The sequence below is a fragment of the Larus michahellis genome, chromosome W (assembly GCF_964199755.1).
Source record: "Larus michahellis chromosome W, bLarMic1.1, whole genome shotgun sequence".
NCBI lineage: Eukaryota > Metazoa > Chordata > Aves > Charadriiformes > Laridae > Larus > Larus michahellis.
The window spans coordinates 9,284,324-9,306,615 of record NC_133929.1 but is presented as its reverse complement, the minus strand read 5'-3'; the positions used below and the strand labels follow the sequence as shown (position 1 = coordinate 9,306,615).

At 46.1% G+C, this 22,292-nt stretch overlaps 1 long non-coding RNA gene across 2 annotated transcripts in view; it reads left to right on the top strand.

Moving 5' to 3' along the window:
• Nucleotides 1-15,537, top strand: part of LOC141735589 (uncharacterized) — a 44,798-nt gene extending 29,261 nt beyond the window's left edge. The window contains exons 2-3 of one of the 2 annotated variants that reach the window (XR_012584796.1): nucleotides 8,241-8,438; nucleotides 8,856-15,537. This is a non-coding gene — a long non-coding RNA (uncharacterized LOC141735589). Of the gene's footprint in view, nucleotides 1-8,240; nucleotides 8,439-8,571 lie in introns of both variants that reach the window. The other variant, XR_012584797.1, reaches the window with a different exon arrangement.
• The last annotated feature ends 6,755 nt before the right edge of the window (nucleotides 15,538-22,292 follow it).

Sequence of the window (22,292 nt, the reverse complement as noted above, 5' to 3'; positions counted from 1 at the left end):
GGAACTGGCTAGATTGCTGCACTCAGAGGGTTGTGGTCAACAGCTCAATGTCCAAGTGGCAACCAGTGACGAATGGCATTCCTCAGGGGTCAGTACTGGGACCGGTGCTGTTTAACATCTTTGTTGGCAACACGGACAGTGGGATTGAGTGCACCCTCAGCAAGTGTGCTGATGACAGTGAGCTGTGTGGTGCGGTCGACACGCTGGAGGGAAGGGATGCCATCCAGAGGGACCTGGACAGGCTCGAGAGGTGGGGCCGTGCAATCCTCATGAAGTTCAACCAGGCCAAGCGCAAGGTCCTGCACCTGGGTCATGGTGATCCCAAGCACAAATACAGGCTGCATGGAGAATGGCTTGAGGGCAGCCCTGAGGAGAAGGCCTTGGGGGTGCTGGTGGATGAGAAGCTCAACATGACCCAGCAATGTGCACTTGCAGCCCAGAAAGTCAACCATATCCAGGATACAGTTGACTTTCTGGGCTGCATCAAAAGAAGCATGGCCAGCAGGTCACTTCTCAGGGAGTGGAGCGATAGGATGAGGGGCAACGGTTTTAAATTGAAAGAGGGGAGATTTAGATTAAATATTAGGAAGAAAGTCTTTGCTGTCAGGGTGGTAAGACACTGGAACGGGTTGCCCAGAGAAGTTGCAGATGCCCCATTCCTGGAAGTGTTTAAGGCCAAGTTGGATGGGACTTTGAGCAACCTGGACTAGTAGAAGGGGGTTTGGAACTAGATGATCTTTAAGGTCCCTTCCAACCCAAACCATTCTATGATTTTGTGATGTTATGGAGCAAGAAGACATGGCATAGAAATACATTTCTATAGGAAATCCTCCAGTGGGGCTACATTATAGAGCCATAGTAAATAGAGTGGAATGGAATGAAAGTCACAGAATCACAGAATTTTTCAGAGTTGGAAGAGACCTCTAGAGATCATCTAGTCCAACTCCCCTGCTAAAGCAGGATTGCCTAGAACACATTACTCAGGACTGCATCCAGGCAGGTCTTGAAAGCCTCCAGAGAAGGGGACTCCACAACCTCCCTGGGCAGCCTGTTCCAGTGCTCTGTCACCCTCACTGTAAAAAAAAGTTTTTTCTCATATTTGATCAGAACTTCCTATGTTCTAACTTGTGCCCATTACCCCTTGTCCTGTCACTGGGAACCATTGAAAAGAGTCTGGCTCCATCCTCCTTCAACCCACCCTTTAGATACTTGTAAACATTAATAAGGTCTCCTCTCAGCCTTCTCTTCTCCAGACTAGAGTCCCAGCTCTCTCAGCCTTTCCTCATAAGGGAGATGCTCCAGTCCCTCAATCATCTTTGTCGCCCTATGCTGGACCCGCTCCAGTAGTTCCCTGTCCCTCTTGAACTGGGGAGCCCAAAACTGGATGCAGTATTCCAGTTGTGGCCTCACCAGTGCAGAGTAGAGGGGGAGAATGACCCTCCCTTGACCTACTGGCCACACTCTTCCCTATGCAGCCCAGAATTCCATTGGCCTTTTTGGCAACAAGGGCACATTGCTGGCTCATGGATAATTTACTGTCTACCAAGACCTCCAGATCCTTTTCTTCAGAGCTGCTTTCCAGCAGGTCCACCCCTAACCTATATTGGTGCCTGACATTCTTCCTCCCCAGGTGCAGGACCCTACACTTGTCCTTGTTGAACCTCATTAGGTTCTTCTCTGCCCAGCTCTCCAGCCTGTCCAGGTCACGCTGGATGGCAGCACGGCCGTCTGGAGTGTCAGCCACCCCTCCCAGTTTGGTATCATCAGCGAACTTGCTGAGGATACACTCTGTCCCCTCGTCCAGGTTGTTGATGAACATGTTAAACAATACTGGTCCAAGTATTGACCCCTGGGGAACACCACTGGTTACAGGCCTCCAACTCGACCCTGCTCCATTAATCACAACCCTCTGAGTCCTGTCACGCAGCCAGCTCTCAATCCACCTCACTGTCCCCTCGTCTAGTCCACACTTCCTCAGTTTCCTAAGGAGGATGTTATGAGAGACAGTGTCAAAAGCCTTGCTGAAGTCAAGGTAGATGACATCTGCTGCTCTGTCCTCATCCAGCCAACCAGTTATAACATCATAGAAAGCTATGAGATTGGTCAAGCATGATTTACCCTTGGTAAATCCATGTTGACCACTTCCAATAACTTCCTGCTCTTGAATATGACATCCAGAACGAGTCACTCCATTACCTTCCCAGGGATGGAGGTGAGACTAACCAGTCTGTAGTTCCCTGGGTCCTCCTTCCTGCCCTTTTTGAAGACTGGAGTGATATTGGCTTTCCTCCAGTCCTCAGGCACCTCTCCTGTCCTCCACGACCTTTCAAAGATGATGGAGAGTGGCCAAGCAATAACATCTGCCAGCTCTCTCAGCACTCGCGGGTGCATCTCATCAGGGCCCATGGACTTATGGATGTCCAGTTTGGCCAAGTGGTCTCTAACCTGATCTTCCTCTACTGGGGAAAAACTCTTCCTCTCTCCAGACCTTCCCCCTTGCCTCCAGGGCCTGGGATTCATGAGGGACAGCTTTAACAGTGAAGACTGAAGCAAAGAAGGCATTCAGTAACTCTGCCTTCTCTGTGTCTTCCATCACTAGGGCACCCATCTCATTCATTAGTGGGCCTACATTTTCCCTAGTCTTCCTTTTTCTATTGATATACTGAAAGAACCTCTTCTTATCTTTAACCATGGTGGCCAAGATGAGTTCTGCTTGAGCTTTGGCCCTTCTAATTTTCCCCCTACATAGCTTCACTACATCTTGGTATTTTTCATAAGTAGCCAACCCCCTTTTCCAAAGATCGTAAACTTTCTTTTTTTTCCTGAGGTCCAGCCAAAGCTGTCTATTTAGCCAGGCTGGTCTACTTCCCTGTCTGCTTGTTTTTTGGGACTTGGGGATGGCCTTCTCCTGAGCTTTTAAGAGTTCCTCATTGAAATAAGACCAGCCTTCCTGGGCACCTTTGCCCTTCAGGACTGTCCCCCAAGGGACACTCTCAACCACGCTCCTAAGCAGGCCAAAGTTTGCCCTTCCGAAATCTAAGGTGGCAGTTCTGCTGGCTCCCCACCTTGCTTCACCAAGAATCGAAAATTCTATCATTTCATGGTCACTCTACACAAGACAACCTCCAATCTTTACATCCCCTACAAGGCCGCCTCTGTTAACAAGCAGCAGGTCCAGTAGGACACTTTCCCTAGTTGGCTCCCTCACCATCTGTGTTAGGAAGTTGTCTCACACACACTCCAGGAACCTGGAAGAAGTCTCTTCCAGTCCTAATTTTTATGTTCTGTATTTCCTATGTTTTCTTTAAATAATGTAAGAGATTCCCTTGGAACACAGATCACTATATAAAATAATGAGAATCTCAGCCCCAAGTAGTAATACCCATAAGAAGTGATACCAAAAGACCAGGCATGAAGTAAGTGGTGTGATGAAAGGATTAACTGCTGAGCCTAGACTTCCAGATAACAATCCTGAGAAGAGACATGAGCAGGACGCCCTAAGGAGAAGAAGAAGAAACATTAACCTGTGTTTGTCAAGGGGAATATCTGGACCTCTGTGGTGGTGTGCTCTCCCCCTTTCCCCCTTCCCCCTCCCCGGCTCCCGCTCAAGCCATAACCATCAGTGGGAGTTGTTATGAGTTGCACCTGGACTTTGGGGGATGGCTGGCAACACAGCCAAAACACTGTCTGGAGTGGGAACCTAGATATTTTGTTCCCATGCGAATATGACTATTCATATTACTCTATAAATAGTGGACAGCCCAAGAGCCCTTTGAGCTCTCCTGCATGGCAATTGGAATAACCTTACTGTAACATATAAGGGGAAATCAGTACAGTTGTAACTTAAGAAAATTATTGGAAGTGCCCATTTTCTGAAACAGTACATCTTTAATACTGTACCTGAAATCTTCCATTATACTTATTCATCATAGAATCATAGAATCGTTTTGGTTGGAAGAGACCTTTAAGATCATCGATTACAACCGTTAACCTGGCACTACCAAGTCCACCACTAAACCATGTCCCCAAGCACCACAGCTACCCATCTTTTAAATACCTCCAGGGATAGTGACTCAACTACTTCCCTAGGCAGCCTGTTCCAATGCTTGACAACCCTTTCAGTGAAGAAATTTTTCCTAATATCCAATCTAAACCTCCCCTGGCGCAACTTGAGGCCATTTCCTCTTGTCCTATCGCCTGTTACTTGGGAGAAGAGACCAACCCCCACCTTTCAGGTAGTTGTAGAGAGCAATAAGGTCTCCCCTCAACCTCCTTTTTTCTAGGCTAAACACCCCCAGTTCCCTCAGCTGCTCCTCATAAGACTTATTATCCAGACCCCTCACCAGCTTCATTGCCCTTCTCTGGATATGCTCCAGCACCTCAGTGTCTTTCTTGTAGTGAGGGGCCCAAAACTGACCACAGTATTCGAGGTGGGGCCTCACCAGTGTCAAAGTACGGGGGACAATCACTTCCCTAGTCCTGCTGGCCACGCTATTCCTGATACAAGCCAGGATGCTGTTGTCCGCCTTGGCCACCTGGGCACGCTGCTGGCTCATATTCAGCCAGCAGTCGACCAACACCCCCAGGCCCTTTTCTGCCAGGCAGCTTTCCAGCCACTCTTCTCTAAGCCTGTAGCGTTGCACAGGGTTGTTGTGACCAAAGCGCAGGACCTGGCACTTGTCCTTGTTGAATGTTATACCATTGGCCTTGGCCCATCGATCCAGCCTGTCCAGATCCCTCTGCAAATCCTTCCTACCCTCAAGCAGGTCAACACTCCTGCCCAACTTGTTGTCATCTGCAAACTTACTGAGGGTGCACTTGATCTCCTCATCCAGATCATTGATAAAGATATTAAAGAGAACTGGCCCCAAAACTGAGCCCTGAGGAACACCACTTGTGACTGGCTGCCAACTGGATTTAACTCCATTCACTACCACTCTCTGGGCCCGGCCATCCAGCCAGTTTTTTACCCAGTGAAGCGTATGCCCGTTCATGCCATGAGCAGCCAGTTTCTCCAGGAGAATGCTGTGGGAAATGGTGTCGAAGGCTTTACTGAAGTCCAGGTAAACAATATCCACAGCTTTTCCCTCATCCACTAAGCGGGCCACCTTGTCATAGAAGGAGATCAGGTTAGTCAGGCAGGACTTGCCTTTCATAAAGCAATGCTGACTAGGCCTAATCACCTGCTTGTCCTGTACGTGTTGCGTGATGGCACTCAGGATGATCTGCTCCATAACATTCCCCAGCACCGAGGTCATTCTGACAGGCCTGTAGTTCCCCAGATCATCCTTCTGGACCTTCTTGTAGATGGGCATCACATTTGCTAACTTCCAGTCTAATGGGACCTCCCCAGTTAGCCAGCCACAAGTTTTTCAAAATGCTGTATGCTCTGGAACTACCTTTATATTGTTTAAGCAGCAGCAGGTCAAAGAGCCACAGATAGTGCTGTTCGACTGTTACTTATTCCTCAGATTTCCACAGAAACCTTGAATCCAGCCCTCTGATATTATTAAAATCGATAGTATCATCGTCGATATTTGTCAAGTACAAAAAGGATATCCTATTCTTAGAATTTGGCAGAATGACTTTTTTTGGCTTTAGTCTTCCCTGATTTGCAGTGGGCTACAAAAGCGATATTTTCAGTAGTATATTTTTGTAAAACTTTTGAGTTCCTTAATGATGTTCCACAGAGTTGTTATGAAGTACAGGAACAACGGAGGTGAATATTTTGAAGTTTGCTTGGTTCAAACAAAAACCAAATTAGAACTTCAATCAGAACTGAAGTTGAAGAAACTCAAAATGCCTACAAATTCAAAGCCTTGTCTTAATGTGCCTTTAGATGACTCAGGTTTCTAAGTACCCGAGTTACTTCCTACACTCCTAAATGATTTAGATGTGCTTTGAACATTGTAAGCAGATTGATCTGCCTCAAACTGCCAGTCTTGTGGGGTTTGTATTTCCTTGGTGAGTGATCTATTTTAAATGCTGGATAAGTACCTCAGGACACAGGATGTAGAAGTTGCTTATGAATGAGGATGTGTTTTCAAGTAAGAGAACCAAGGTAAATAATTAGCTTTGGCAGCATGGAAACATCTAAACTAGTATTGCTGACATACCAGGTATTGTCAATAGATAGTGATGAAAATCTAGTGAGTTATCACAGTCACCTAGTATGTCAGCAGGAATTATTCTTGCTTTGAGAATGTCATCATTAGAAATTACCACATCTCTTTAAAGGCCTTACTTAATAGACTGTCTTTTTTCTTTCCCGTCATCTTCCTGTATTTCTAAGTTAAGCTGGGGAATAGTTTCTTCTAGCATTTGGCTTCATCTTTTTTTTTTATTTTATTTTCCTAATCCATGTTGATAGGAAGAAGAAATCCCATTGCATTGCACTGCTTGGCATGGCTACCGCTTGCTAAAGCACTTTGTGAAGCAGGTTGTAATGTGAACATTGAAAACAAAGAAGGGGAGACTTCGCTCCTGACAGCATCTGCTAGGGGTTACCATGTTATTATGGAATGCTTGGCAGAATATGGAGCTAACCTTGATGCAACAGACAAGGTTAGTAATAGGTGAACGAGTTGCTTTTAGTCAGGAATTATGTCCAGAGATCACAGATGTCGTAGAGCAGTATCTCTGAATTGCTTCATTTGAACGCTGCAAGCCATCATTACTTTTATGACATGGGTTTTTTGAGTGGTTCTACAGAGAATATTGATGACTCAAATAGTCTTTAAAGTTGCTGACTGTTTATTTTTCCATGATTTGGTTTATTTTGGTTCATTATCGCCTTATTAATTAGCACCTTATGAGCAACACACTCTCTATGGAAAATAGCAGGAACACTGAATTCTGTAATTGGCAACAAGCTATTAACTTAAGAGAAAAGAATTAATTTACTGTTTGTCTTTGACACCTATGTGTCAGATAAATCACACCTATTTCCAATAATCTAAATACCAGACTTTTAAAAATATAACTCTGATTCAGAATGATTTTTTGTCTTTCAGGATGTGATCTCAAGGAATGAACTTTGCATTTAATTCCTTATACTTACACTATGCTTGTCCTTATAGCTAGCTTTATTGCTCGTGGAATTGTCATTATATCTAAATAGTTACTAAAGCAAGTTCAGGAAAATGCTTTTGCTTCTAAAAGAATTACATTGATTTTTATAGCCACACTGTCTCTTTAAGTTATTCCACAGAGAGAAAGCTCTGTCTCTAAAGCTACTAATCTCTAAGCAGATTGTATGACTTTTATTTCACTAACTTCAGTCACCAAACTCTACATTGGTTTAAGATACTCAACTGATTGTTACAGTTGGTCACTCTCCCATTCCTTCTGGAAGTCATCAGCATAGAATGTGTATTTGCACTTCATTCCAGTGAAAAGCTCAGTGGTTTAATGTAAATATGCTTTCATCCTATAGTTGACTTGTTCTGACAGTGTACTGGTTTTGGCTGGGATAGAGTTAAATTTCTTAATAGTAGCTTGTAAAGTGCTATGTTTTGGATTTGTGATGAAAATAGTGTTGATAAGACAGGGATGTTTTAGTTACTGCTGAACAGTGCTTACACAGAGTCAAGGCCTTCTCTGCTTCTCACACCATCCCACCAGTGAGTAGGCTGGGGGTGCACAAGAAGTTGAGAGGGGGCGCAGCTGGGACAGCTGACCCCAATTGACCACACTGGAGCAGGTGGATATTTCCCAATTGACCAAAGGGGTATTCCATACCATATGACATCATGCTCAGCAATAAAACTGTGGGGAAGAAGGAGGAAGGGGGGATGTTTGGAGTTATGGCATTTGTCTTCTCAAGTAACCGTTATGCATGATGGAGCCCTGCTTTCCTGGGGATGGCTGAACACCTGCCTGCTGATGAGAAGTAGTGAGTGAATTCCTTGTTTTGCTTTGCTTGCACGTGCATCTTTTGCTTTACCTGTTTAACTGTCTTTATCTAAACCCACAAGTTTTCTAATTTTTACCTTTCTGATTTTCTCCCCCATCCCACTGTGGGGGGAGTGAGTGAGCGAGCGTCTGTGTTGTGTTTAGCTGCCTACTGGGGTCAAACCATAACAGACAGATACTGTGCATCTCCTTGCCTACACCCCCAAAAGAAAAAAAAATCATTGTGATTATTGAGGCAGGGAGATGCACAAAATTACCATGAATGAAAAATACTTTGATTTTTAGCATTATTAAAATCTTGCTTAAAAGTTGTCTTGTGATTTCAGGATGGTCATATAGCCCCACACGTTGCCATGAGAAGACATCAAATGGAGGTGGTTAAAACTCTCATCAGTCAAGGATGTTTTGTAGGCTTCCAATACAGACATGGAAACACTCTTCTGCATGTGGCCTGCAAAGATGAGAATGTTGCTATTGTGATGGCACTCTGTGAAGCAAGTTATAATTTGAATGTCACTAATAAGGTAAATGGAATATGGGAACTGAAATACTTTGTTCAATAGCTCACCTATTGCATTAAATGACCTTTTCCATTTCTCTGATATTAAAAGTATTTTTCCTTTTTTCCTTTCTTTTATTTTTCATCTCTTATTAAAGTGGCCAAATGCAAAGCATTAAATAATTCATCTTCCAAATTTACCTAAATTTGTTTCGGTTGAGTAAATGATTAAAGATCTGTGAAGAGCCCAAGTGAATTAATTAGCACAGTGTTCTTTGCTGTTCAACTCTAATGTGGAAGTATACGCCAACCCACTTCCCTAGTTGCATAGCTTTACTTTCTGCAGATTACATCCAGGCATTGAAGAATAGATGAAATGCATTTCTGCTGGCCTAAACAAGTACTGATTTGAAGTGATTTAATAACAGTCATTTACTTACAGAATTGAAGACTGGCAACTTTTTATAAAAAATCTGCTTTGAATTCTTACAAACTATGTGAAAAGATTCACATTGTCATCTAACAAGCCCAAGTCGCAGAAGGCAAAGGCAGAGACTGGGAGAATGAGGAATTGTCTACTGTAGGAGAAGACCAGGATGGAGACCATCTAAGGAACCTGAAGGTGCACAAGTCCATGATACCTGATGAGATGCATCCATGGGTCCTGAGGGAACTGGCGAACGAAGTGGCTGAGGCACTATCCATCATATCTCAGAAGTCGTGGCAGTCCAGTGAAGTTCCCACTGACTGGAAAAGGGGAAACATAACCCCCAAGTGGGGGGTAGCCTTAGCTGCAGTGATCATGAAATGGTAAACCCCCACTTCCAAAAAGGGTAAAAAGGAAGACCCGGGGAGCTACAGGCCAGTCAGTCTCACCTCTGTGCCCGGCAAGATCATGGAGCAGATTCTCCTGGAATCTCTGCTAAGGCACATGGAAAATAAGGAGGTGATTGGTGACAGCTAACATGGCTTCACCAAGGGCAAGTCATGCCTGCCAAATTTGGTGGCCTTCTACAATGGTGCCACAGCATTGTTAGGGGAGAGCAACCAATGTCATTTACCTGGACTTATGCAAAGCATTTGACACTGTCCCGCATGACATCCTGGTCTCTAAATTGGAAAGGCATGGATGTGATGGATGGACCACTCGGTGGATAAGGAACTGGCTAAATGTCTGCACTCAGAGGGTTGAGGTCAACAGCTCGATGTCCACGTGGAAACCAGTGACGAGTGGCATTCCTCAGGGGTCAGTACTGGGAGCGGTGCTGTTTAACATCTTTGTCAGCGACATGAACAGTGGGATTGAGTGCACCCTCAGCAAGTTTGCCGATGACACCAAGCTGTTGTGGCATGGTCGATACGCTGGAGGGAAGGGATGCCATCCAGAGGGACCTGGACAGGCTTGAGAGGTGGTCACATGCCAATCTCATGAAGTTCAACCAGGCCAAGTGCAAGGGCCTGCATCTGGGTAGGGGCAACCTGAAGCTGAAATACAGGCTGCAATGCAGAATGGCTTGACAGCAGCCCTGAGGGGTGTTGGTGGATGAGAAGCTCAACACGAGCTGGCAATGTATGCTCGCAGCCCAGAAAGCAAACCACACCCTGGGCTGCATCAAAAGAATCATGGCCAGTAGGTCGAGGGAGGTGATTCTGCCCTTCTGCTCTGCTCTGGTGAGACCCCACCTGGAGTACTGCATCCAGCTTTGGTTGGTACAGAAGCACAGCTCCTCTTAGCACCTCGACTGCTGGCGCTGGATTGCATGTTCAAAGAAAGGGTCCCTGACACACATCATGCAGCTGATGCTACATGGAGTAAGTGGATTGCACTGATCACACAGCGGACTCGAATGGGAAACCCCAGTCGCCCAGGAATTCTGGAAGTGATCATGGACTGGCCAGAAGGCAAGGATTTCAGAATGTCACCAGAGGAGGAGGTGATGCGTGCAGAAGAGGCCCCACCATATAATAAACTGCCAGAAAATGAGAAGATGGGTCCTGCCGGATTGTGGGAAAGCATCCAAAGTGGAAGGCTGCTGTGTGGAGTCCTACACGACAGGTTGCAGAAGCCAGTGAAGGACAAGGTGAATCAAGCCAGTTTGCAGAGGTGAAGGCCATTCAGCTGGCTTTGGACATTGCTGAGCAAGAAAAATGGCCAGTACTTTATCTGGCCATTTTTACTACTTTATCCACTGACTCATGGATGGTGGCAAATGCTCTGTGGGGGTGGTTACAGCAGTGGAAGCAGGGCAACTGGCAGCGCAGAGGCAAACCCATCTGGGCTGCTGAACTGTGACAAGATATTGCTGCCCGGATAGAGAATCTGGTTGTGAAAGTACGCCACGTAGATGCCAATGTAGGGAAGAATCGGGCCACGGAGGAACATCAGAACAACCAGCAGGTGGATCGGGCCGCTAGGATTGAAGTGGCTCAGGTGGATCTGGACTGGCAACATAAGGGTGAACTATTCATAGCTCAGTGGGCCCATGACTCCTCAGGCCATCAAGGGAGAGATGTGACACATAGATGGGCTCGTGACCGAGGGGTGGACTTGACCATGGACACTATTGCACAGGTCATCCATGAATGTGAGACATGCACTGCAATCAATCAAGCCAAGCGTTTGAAGCCTCTTTCTTTGGTATGGAGGACGATGGCTGAAATATAAATATGGGGAGGCCTGGCAGATTGATTATATCACACTGCCACAAACCCGTCAAGGCAAGTGCTATGTGCTCACAATGGTGGAAGCAACCACTGGATGGCTGGAAACATACCCTGTGCCCCATGCCACTGCCCGGAACACTATCCTGGGCCTTGAAAAGCAAGTCCTGTGGTGACATGGTACCCCAGAGAGAATTGAGTCGGACAACGGGACTCATTTCCGAAACAGCCTCATAGACACCTGGGCCAAAGAGCATGGCATTGAGTGGGTGTATCACATCCCCTATCACGCACCAGCCTCTGGGAAGATAGAACGATACAATGGACTGTTTAAAAACTACACTGAGAGCAATGGGTGGTGGGACCTTCAAACATTGGGATGCACATCTAGCAAAAGCTACCTGGCTAGTTAACACCAGGGGATCTAACAATCAAGCTGGCCCTGCCCAATCAAAACTTCCACGTACTGTAGAAGGGGATAAAGTCCCCGTAGTGCACATGAAGAATATGCTAGGGAAGACAGTCTGGGTTAGTCCTGCCTCAGGCAAAGGCAAACCCATCCGTGGGATTGCTTTTGCCCAAGGACCTGGGTGCACTTGGTGGGTGATGCAGAAGGATGGGGAAGTCCGATGTGTACCTCATGGGGATCTGATTTTGGGTGAGAATAGCCAATGAATCAAATTGTGTGTTGTTGATTGCTAAATAACCCTGTCACTGTATGCCCTCGTTACTATAATTGCTATCAGCTGTATTACAGTAAGAATCACCCAAAGTAAGGACAGGTGGACTTTGATGAAAAGTTGAGTAAAGCACAGGGGTGGTGGGATCAGCACTGACCTCAGCAGCTGGCGCCCAGCAACTTCCTCAAGATCTACATCTTCTGCCCACGGACTGTGTGCATGAGCCACACTGGATACATCAGCTGCAAGCTCCGAAAATGCAGCATGCAACAGTCCAGCACCACACACCATCTCGCCTGCCCTGAGAGACTGTTCTAACAGATGGAGCCCAAAGCCATGGATTACAAGAACTCACCGGACACTTTGGAGGGATGGCCCATAGACTAAGGGCATTATATCTGTATGAATATATATGTGTGTATATATATACATGACAGGGGAAAGTGGTGGCAATTCATTGGGACCTGTAAGATCTGGGCATGGCAAAAATGGTATGGAATAAGGGGTGGATAATGTCCTGGTTCCAGCGGGGACAAGGTTATTTCTCCCCAGGCTCTGTCAGGGACACAGGTATTCCATGCCATGTGAGCCATGCCCACCCTGAGCTGCTGGGGGAGGGGGCAGGAAGTCACCGGGGGCTTCCTGGGTTACCATCTGAGGCCAAACCACGACAGGTGCATCAAGAAGAGTGTGGCCAGCAGGTCGAGGGAGGTCATCCTCCCCCTCTACTCTGCCCTGGTGAGGCTGCATCTGGAGTACTGTGTCCAGTTCTGGGCTCCCCAGTTCAAGAAGGACAGGGAACTGCTGGAGAGGGTGCAGCAAAGGGCTACCAAGATGATTAGGGGACTGGAACTCCTCTCTTATGAAGAAAGGCTGAGGGACTTGGGTCTCTTCAGTCTGGAAAAAAGATGGCTGAGGGAGGAATCTTATCAACACTTATAAATACTTAAAGGGTGGGTGTCTGGAGGATGGGGCCAGGCTCTTTTCAGTGGTGCCTGGGGACAGGACAAGAGGTAACGGGCACAAACTTGATCATAGGAAGTTCCACCTAAACATGAGGAGGCACTTCTTTACTTTGAGGGTGGCAGAGCCCTGGAACGGGCTGCCCAGAGAGGTGGTGGAGTCTCCGTCTCTGGAGACATTCAAAACCCACCTGGACACTGTTCCTGTGCAACCTGCTCTAAGGTGACCCTGCTCTGGCAGGGGGGTTGGACTAGATGATCTCCAGAGGTCCCTTCCAACCCCTACCATTCTGTGATTCTGTGTTTGGATGGGGCCTTGAGCAACCTGGTCTAGTGGGAGGTGTCCCTGCCCATGGCAGGGGAGTTAGAATTAGATGACCTTTAAAGGTTCCTTCCAACCCAAACCATTCTATGATTCTATGATTCTCCCCTTCTACTCCACTCTTATGACACCCCACCTGGAGTTCTACATCCAGCTCTGGGGTCCCCAACATAAGAAGGACATGGACCTGTTGGAACGGGCCCATACAAGGGCCACAGAGATGATCAGAGGGCTGAAGCACCTGTCCTATGAAAACAGGCTGAGAGAGCTGGGGTTGTTCAGCCTGGAGAAGAGAAAGCTCCTGGGAGACCTTATAGCAGCCTTCCAGTACCTAAAGGGGCCTACAGGAGGGATGGGGAGGGAATCTTTATGACGGAGTGTAGTGATAGGACAAGGGGTAATGGTTTAAAACTGAAAGAAGGTAGGATTTAGATTAGATATCAGGAAGATATTCTTTACTGTGAGGGTGGTGGGACACTGGCCCAGGTTGCCCAGAGAAGTTGTGGATGCCCCATCCCTGGAAGCATTCAAGACCAGGCTGGATGAGGCTTTGAGGAACCTGGTCTAGTGGGAGATGTCCCTGCCCATGGCAGGGGGGTTGGAACTAGATGACCTTTAAGGCCCCTTCCAACTCTAACCATTCTATGATTTAAATCAACTACAGATTCTACTACCAATTATAAAAATACATGTCATATTGACTTGCTTGTGTTTTCATGGCTTGAGTTGATTTATCAAAATAAATCCTAATCTTTATCTTAAAGTAAAATAGCTTTAAGTTTTTTATTAAACCAGTTGTCACCAGTAGGGTACACTAAATCTCAGAAATAAAATGTTAAGTGTAAAAGTATTTTCACAAGTTGAAGACAGTAGGCTGTATAAGGTGCTTTTGGAAACTTGTTGCTCGTGTTTCACATAGGCATGACAATCACAGAAACACTTGGCAAATTATGTACCTTTAAAAACGTTGATTCCAGTGCATATTACTGGATTACTGACAGCTAAAAATGTGAAAAGTCCATAATTGTAGTAACCTGTTCCAGTACTCTGTCAACCTCACAGTGAAAATGTGTTTCCTGATGTTCAGACAGAACCTCCTGTGTTTCAGTTTGTGCCCATTGCCTCTTGTCCTGTCACTGGGCACAACTGAAAAGAGTCTGGTTCCATCCTCTTTACACCCTCCCTTCAGGTATTTATATACATTAATAGGAACCCTATGATTCTATGATTCGGAGTTATGGCGTTCATCTTCTCAAGTAACTGTTACACGTGATGAAGCCCTGCTTTCCTGGAGATGACTGAACACCTGCCTGCTGATGGGAAGTAGTGAATGCATGCCTTGTTTTGCTTTGCTTGCGTGTGCAGTTTTTGGTTTCCCTATTAAACTGTCTTTAGCTCAACCCATGAGTTTTCTCACTTTTACTCTTCTGATTCTCCCCCCTATCCCACTGCGGGGGAAGTGAGCAAGTGGCTGTGTGGAGCTTAGCTGGCTACTTAGCTTCTTGTGCATCCTCAGTCTGCTCCCTGGGAGGCCAGCATGAGAAAGAGAGAAGGCCGTGATGCTGTGTAAACACTGTTCAGCAATCACCAAAACGTAGGTGTGTTATCAACACTCTTTTGGTCACAAATACAAAACATAGAACCATAGGAGCTACTATGAAGAAAATAAACTCCATCCCAGCCAAAACCACTACATAGTATCACAGTTTAAACCAGCTAAATACGCATCAAAGTTTTCCTGCATACCTGTCAACTGGCTTATGGGCAGCACTTCCTCTTCCTGAAGATCTGTCTGACACTTCCCAACATCTGCTGTGAATTCAGCAGCATGATGTACATAATCAGTTTATTCTCTGCATACAACTCTATATACCACACAGTCCTGTACTCTGAAAAACACAAGCTTCATGAGAAAAAATGGCTTTCCAAGTAACTGTTATGCATGCTGGAACCCTGCTTTCCTGGAGATGGCTAAACATCTGCCTGCCGATGGGAAGTAGTGAATGAATATCCTTATTTTGTTTTGCCTGCATGCGCAGCTTTTGCTTTGCCTATTAAACTGTCCTTAGTTCAGCCCATGAGTTTTTGCACTTTTACCCTTCTGATTCTCTTCCCCCATCCCACTGTGAGGGGAGTGATTGAGCAGCTATGTGGTGCTTAGTTGCCGGCTGTGATTAAACCATGACAGTCCTTTTTGGCACCTGACATGGGGCTTGAGGAGTTCGAGGTAATGACAGATTTGATAGGAATGTGCTAGACTGAATTTATAGCTGTTATTGCTGTTTAGCTATTAATTGGCAGGCTCCTGTGCTTGCCACGGGGCTTGCTTGCCTTACTGTATATTAGTCTAGTGCTTGTTAGTGTCTGCTTTTTGCTTTCGCTGCTTGCTGTACTGCTTATCATCTTACTCTGCTGTGCCTGGGAACATTTTGGTAACAGCAATGGCCATGTGCCTGGGCTGGCAGATGGCCAGGGCATCGCTTCTGTTTCTGGGCTGCTGTACTGGACAGGCTGGAACTCCAGTCTGAACTCAAGTCGAAGGGGCTGTGACCTGTGGATAAGTCCACATGGGAGCATGACAGCCTGAAGCATCTGTGGCCGTGGGTAAGTCCACACTGGAGCAGATACATCCCTGAAGGGACTGTGGCCCATGGATACACCCATAAGCTGCAGGTCTTCAAAAACTGCTCCAGCATGTGTTCTTTCCATGGGGTGCAGTCCTTCAGGAATGGACTGCTGCAGTGTGGGTCCCCTGCAGGGTCACAGGTCCTGCCAGGAAACCTGCTCCTGCATGGGCTGTCCACAGGGTCACAGCTTCCTTCAAGTCACATCCACTTGCTCAAGCATGGGGACAACCTGCTTCACTACAGGCTGCAGGTGAATCTCTGCTCTGGTGCCTGGAGCACCTCCTCCCCCTCCTTCTTCGCTGACCTTGGTGTCTGGATAGTTGTTTCTCTCACATATTCTCACTCTCCCAGCTGCTGCCATGCAGCGTTTTTTACCCTTTCTTAAATACATTATCACAGAGGTGCTACCATCGTTGCTGATTGGCTCGGCTTTGGCCAAAGGTGGTCCATCTTGGAGACGACTGAAACTGGCTCTGTTGGACATGGGGGCAGCTTCTGGTGTCTTCTCACAGAAGCTACCCCTGCAGCCCCTGCACTACCAATGCCTTGCCACGTAAACCCAATACACAAGCTAAAAGAAAAAGAGACTTCCTGCTCATCACATATATAAGCCTTTGAATTATCTTTAGCAGTTGCCTTTTCACTTAATTTGAAATTACTCTTTTTGGAAATCCTAAGCCCTTAGATATTTCATTAGGTACAAAATGATTATAGGTATTGGTTAATTTGTTTGAAGACTTGGTAAACACTTGTTACAAAGAATTTTAAAGAAATCTGGTAGTTAGCAGAGAAGGGAAACTGTCTCTAATGCTTAGTTTATTTACTTAGCACTTTTTAAGCACCACTTTTACCACATGGTAAAAGTAGGCTTGACCCTTTTACAGGCATGTCATAAATGAATTGTTAAAGCAAGGGTAAAAACTCTAAAAGGTAAGATGTGGAAGGACTGGCAGGAACTGTGACCCCATTGAAAGTGATATCGAAACTTCTATGATTGTAACACTAAATTATTTGGGTAAATGATTCTTGACAAGACAATGGGATAGAAGGGACAACCAGACCTAAAATGAGATAGCAGAAATGTCAGTGGGCTGATTGCCCAAGAAACTTGGCTATACCACATGAAATGTGTCCTTAAGGTGAACTTGACTAATTATAATACGAAAACCACTCCTCTAGAAGTTAAGATACCCGCCTCCGCTTGAAGACCCTCACCCACTGAGCCTGCACAGTGAAATTAAGAGACACTGTACCTTTAATTGAAGACGAGGACATTTTACATCAATCAGCTTCAAGATAAGGGATTATGAGCACCAGTAAAAAGTTGTTAAACAATGAATATGTTAATTATGCTAATTTATAATGTATAAATGAATGATTGTTTTAATACGGGATGTGCTAGCTTTGTAGAGATATCCCCTAGCACCCTGTTCTGTGCAGAACTGCTAATAAATAGCTAATACCTCCACTCTGTGTGTTATTGGCTTGCACACCAGATAAACGATCCCACGACAAAAGGAGCCATGCAGGAGTAGGTTTTCTGGCAGGACCTGTGGCCCGTGTGGGACTCACACCAGAGCAGTCCATTCATGAAGGACTGCACCCCATGGGAATGACCCATGTTGCAGAAGTTTGTGGAGGACTGTCTCCTGTTGGAGGGACCCCATGCTGGAACAGGGGAAGAGAGTGAGGAGTAAGGAGCGGCAGAGACAAAGCACTATGAACTGACCGCAACCCCCATTCCCCATCCCTCTGCTGCACCACTTTGCACCACCACCGAGTTAGGAATGAAGCTGAGCCTGGGAAGAAGGGAGGGGTGGGGGGAAGGTGGTTTTAGATTTGTTCTTATTTCTTATTATCCTGTTCTGTTTGATTGGCAATAAATTAAATTATTTTCCCCAAGTCCAGTCTGGTTTGCCCATAACAGTAATTAGTAAGCAATCTCCCTGTGCTTATCTCGACCCATGAGCTTTTCCTTGCATCTTCTCCTCCTCTCCTGTTGATGGAGGGGGAGTGATAATGGAGCTTGGTGAGCACCTGGTGGCCAGCCAAGGTCAACCCAGCACACTTGCATAAACTCACATGGTTACTTCACAAAAGAGTATTTTATGTTAGTTTATGTGATAAAAACTCATCTGCACACCCAAAAAAGAGCACAGAGAGAATGGCAGGAGGCAGAGCCCAAATAATACCCTGCTGGGCTACTCCCAGGCCCATCACAGGAACCATCAGCCAGCCCATCAAAGGCTCATGTCCACAAGCCCAGAAGAGCACAGGGGCACAATGGGGCACAATGGCAGGTGAGAATCCAAATCAAGGACTTCCAAGAAACAAACACCCTGTCCACACCCCTCCTAGGGCTGTCCCAGCAGATCCTTAGCCCCTTTGTTCAGGCATGAAACCCATCACCATTGTCATGGTTTGGGCTGGACTGGCAACTGAATGAACGACGTGCTCTCTTTAACTTCTCTCCCAAGGGAGAAGAATGAGAGAGAGAGAGAGAGAAAGAGACTTATGGATTGAAAAAGAAACTAAACTACTTTAATGAAATATTATTAATAAAAATATAATAATATCAATTAAAAAATAATGAAATATATATACACAATATATACAAACCCAGTATGGATCTCCCAGGATGACAATCACGTCACCAGCAGGCACTGGGAAAGTCCCAGACGGGACTCAGCGACTGATGGGAGCTGAACTCAGGAACTAGAGTCTGGAGTGCATGGATCAGGATCAAAGGCAGATGAACAGACAGAGTCCTCCTCAGACACCAGCCATTGAAGAAAGAGACTGACCCTTTGACAAGGCAATCCTGAAAGAGTGGATGTGTGGAAACGCAGCATGTGAACTGTAGAAATCCAGAACCACTGCCAATAGAGCTAAGTTGCATGTCTGCTAAACCACCACACTCTCTGAAGTCCAGGTTCCCATTAAGTTCAGTAGACTTTTTATGTGGTCCTAAATGCATAGTCTAGAATGACATCTTGTATATATGTAGGAATGTATCTGAGAGAAAATGGTCACGTGAGCCAGCCTCCCTACTATGAGAGATTAGATTAAGGGCAAAACAGGTGGTAGAAGATGGAATTAGTACATGGGAAAAACGGGAACTGAGAAGGTAGAAAACATGTTGTGCTAATGACTAAGCAATTTACTATGTGAATTCTTGTAACCAACCTGATCTGTGAATGAACTGCATGGACAGCGCGTGGACAGTGTAACGAGCTAATCAGAAATAAGCGAGTGGCGTGTACAGCTACAACACAGGGTATAAAAGATGATGATCTGTGCTTAATAAACAGCTTCTGTTGATTCACATTGGATCGTCTGGAGTCCAGTTATTTCTCCTCAGATGGTGACCCCGACGTGATACCGATCGGCGCTTGGCTTGAGCAACGGAACGTGAGGGGCGGAAGACCCAGAAGGAGATCCACCGGCTGGAGGACGGCTCAGCTGGACTGAGACCGGGCGGATTGGGCGGCAATCCGGAATAGAGGAAACAGACGATGTGGCCACGGACATCCAGAGAGAGGTGAGCAGCCGGGGCAGGAGATGGGGCAACAAGTAACAAAAGAAGAAGGGGCTATGTTAAGACTTCTCCTGCATATCCTCTCTAAGAGAGGGGTGAAATACGATGAGCGTATGCTCCGAAGGTTGTTAACCTGGTGCAGAGAGAACGGATTCGCACCAGAGCCCCAGCCAGCTTTTAAACCAGAAATATGGGAGGCTGTTGGGAAAAAACTGTGGGAAGTGATAAGTAAAGGAGACAAAGAGGCATCACCATTGGCGACGACATGGTGGTTGGTGTTATCGACCTTACAAGATATGAAGGCGGAGCGAGCCACGGCGGCTGGGGCTTTTGCAGCATTACAACCCATGGGAGGGGGATCGAACAGGCCAGATCCGAAGGTCTGGGACGATCCCCTGCTGATCCCCTCTGCTCCACCTGAGGCCGAGGGAGGAGGCAGAATGTCAGCAGAGAAGGACAGAGCCGGAGCTGTTTGCTCCTGCCATTGCCCGCCTCGCCCCCTCCCCTCCCCAGTCGTCTCCCTGAGATAGAAGTGCTGGTTTTGTATGTCTGCTGTGTAAGTGTGTGTGGGCACCAGCTTATACCTGCTGATCAGCATCTGTGCTACTGTTTGCTTTTTGTTGTGTGCAGTGTCGTTAGGCGACTCCCCTTGAGCAGGTGTTCTGCCCGGTGTGGTACTGTTCTTGTATGCAACTAGGGCTGACACTCCGTCAAGTGAAGAAGTTTGTATATACACAATGTTTAGACGTAAGGCGAGCGAACCCCAGGTAGATACACCAGGACGGGCTGTAGAACCGATGGAAGTCCTGAAATATTGGGGGAGTTTTCACCAGCCGACATGTTTACGCTCTCGGGAACGGCTCGTCCGTGCAGGGCGTATCGCTGGTTGTTTGTTGTTTGTCTATAAGATCATGGTTGATTGGGAAAAGGAGTTGAGCCAAAATCTATAGGATGCTCTGTAGGAAAATGAGAAACTTAAGGAAAAATGAGAAACTGAGCTCTTGTTGCAAAGGCAGACTTTTATGTCAGTCGTAAGTGATGGAAGAAAAAAAAAAAGAAAAAAAAAGAAAAAAAAGAAAAAAAAAAGAAACCAAACAGGAACAATTAGATGGGAAATGTGCCACGTTAGCACAAAAGTATGCCATATGCACTACGAGAAAGCATCAGAAAAAGAGAAATAGGACACCTGATTCAAAGCAATACCATAGAGATATGTTTTTTGTTTTTTCCTATATGTGTATATGTTATTGCATGCCTTAGTCGATTGCTCTGTGTTATACCCTGCGAGACTAAAATGAACCCCAGCAGAAGCGGTCTCTTGAGCAAGGGGGTGGAATATGGGAAAGCAACGGAAGATCGGTGAGGAGGACTGTAAATACACGCAAGGGACTCGCACCTGGGTGCTGGAAAACACAGATATCACACCAATTGTTATTCAGTCTCGGGTGCTGGCAAGAAAAACATTTGGAGGACATAAGCCTGTAATGGACTCACAGACACCTTATCCAGCTGCTTGAGAATCTTGGCCTGTTGTGGAAGAAGATCAAAGCACAGTACCAGCAAGAACAGGGAGTCCGCATGCGCTCTTGCTAACAAGGACTCTTTTGCTGCCAAGGATACTTGATAACAAGGACTCTCTTGCTGCCAAGGATAAGTTTAACAATGCTACTAGTACAGCTATTCCTGAGGTATTGCTAGATGTAGATAGTATTTGATATGCGACGCTGCAAAACAGAACTGCTACTGATTTTTTGCTTTCAGCTCACAGACATGGTTGTCAAGATTTTAAAGGACTGTATTGTATGAATCTAAGTGACCACTCCAAATCCATCCATGCCCAGTTGCAAGAACTGCACCGACCGAACCAGCAACTTGTGGAGACCACTGGGTGAAATCTCTTTGCTGGATGGACTTGGGGGTGGGGTTGGTTGAAGCAAATTATACTCATTGCCTGTGGGGAAGGAATTTGTCTGTTATGTTTAGTATGCTGTTTGCCGTGTTTAATAAGCATTATACAATCAGCTGTAGATGCCGCTTTGCATCGTACCCTTGTACGAGTTGTAGAATATGTTGCTCTAAAAACTATGTGTGTATCCATGAGAACCCGACCTTCACAGAAGAAGATAACAAGAAGGGATTACAACAACGTAGTCACGTATCAGACAGCTGCTGTTAGCAAAGCTGGATCATGAGTTTGGTGGGACTCGCTGCATATGCTGGCCACGTGTGCAGCGACTCTGTCCTGTACTTTTCTACTCAATCCAGTGCAGGAGAGTCTGGTGGGACTTGCTGCATGCACTGGCCATGCATGCAGCGACTCTAGCCTGTACTTCTCCACTCAATCCAGGGCAGGATATAGGGGGGCTGTCTCAGGTCAGAGAGGGGGAGAGAGACATGAGCGAGGGGCAGAGAGACATGAGCGCACTTTGAAGATACAGGGGATGCCCTGAAGCACTGGGTCTGCCTCCACCTCCCCCCATAAGTTCTATGTTCATTAACCCCAACAGCTCCGAAGGCATTTCAGCATGTTGCAAGATAAGATATAGTCTACTACTGCTGCAAGACACATTGAACACCTTCCTACAAGAATTTCAACTTTATGCCCTGATAGGACAGTGGGATGATGCACTCACTCGCAAAGAGCCTGACTGCATTAGAGTGGGTATTTTTGCCACATACCTTTTCAAAACCAGTAACTACGATGATTGAAATGTTACCACGATTGTTTTTCCAGGGTTGTTTGTGCTGTCAGCAGCTTTCTGGAATGGATCCAAGCCACATACATGTCCCCATCAAAAAGGATGACCTTGACCCTTGGTTATCACAAAGTCTTAACCTCCTTAGTACATTATATTGGGCAAATAAATTATTCTTTCCCCTGGCACAGACTATTACAGTCACTTTCACAAATTCCTTTACAGCCGCGCATCCTGCTAGCGCCAAAGCCTCTTGATGGCACCCGTACGGTGTTTGTAGATGGTTCAGGGACACAGTAAAGGCTTTTGACTTATTTCAACAGGAACTGTTAAATGTAGGCCGAATCTCAATATGTTACTGGTATTGTTCAAAGACTTGAAGGAGCATTTATA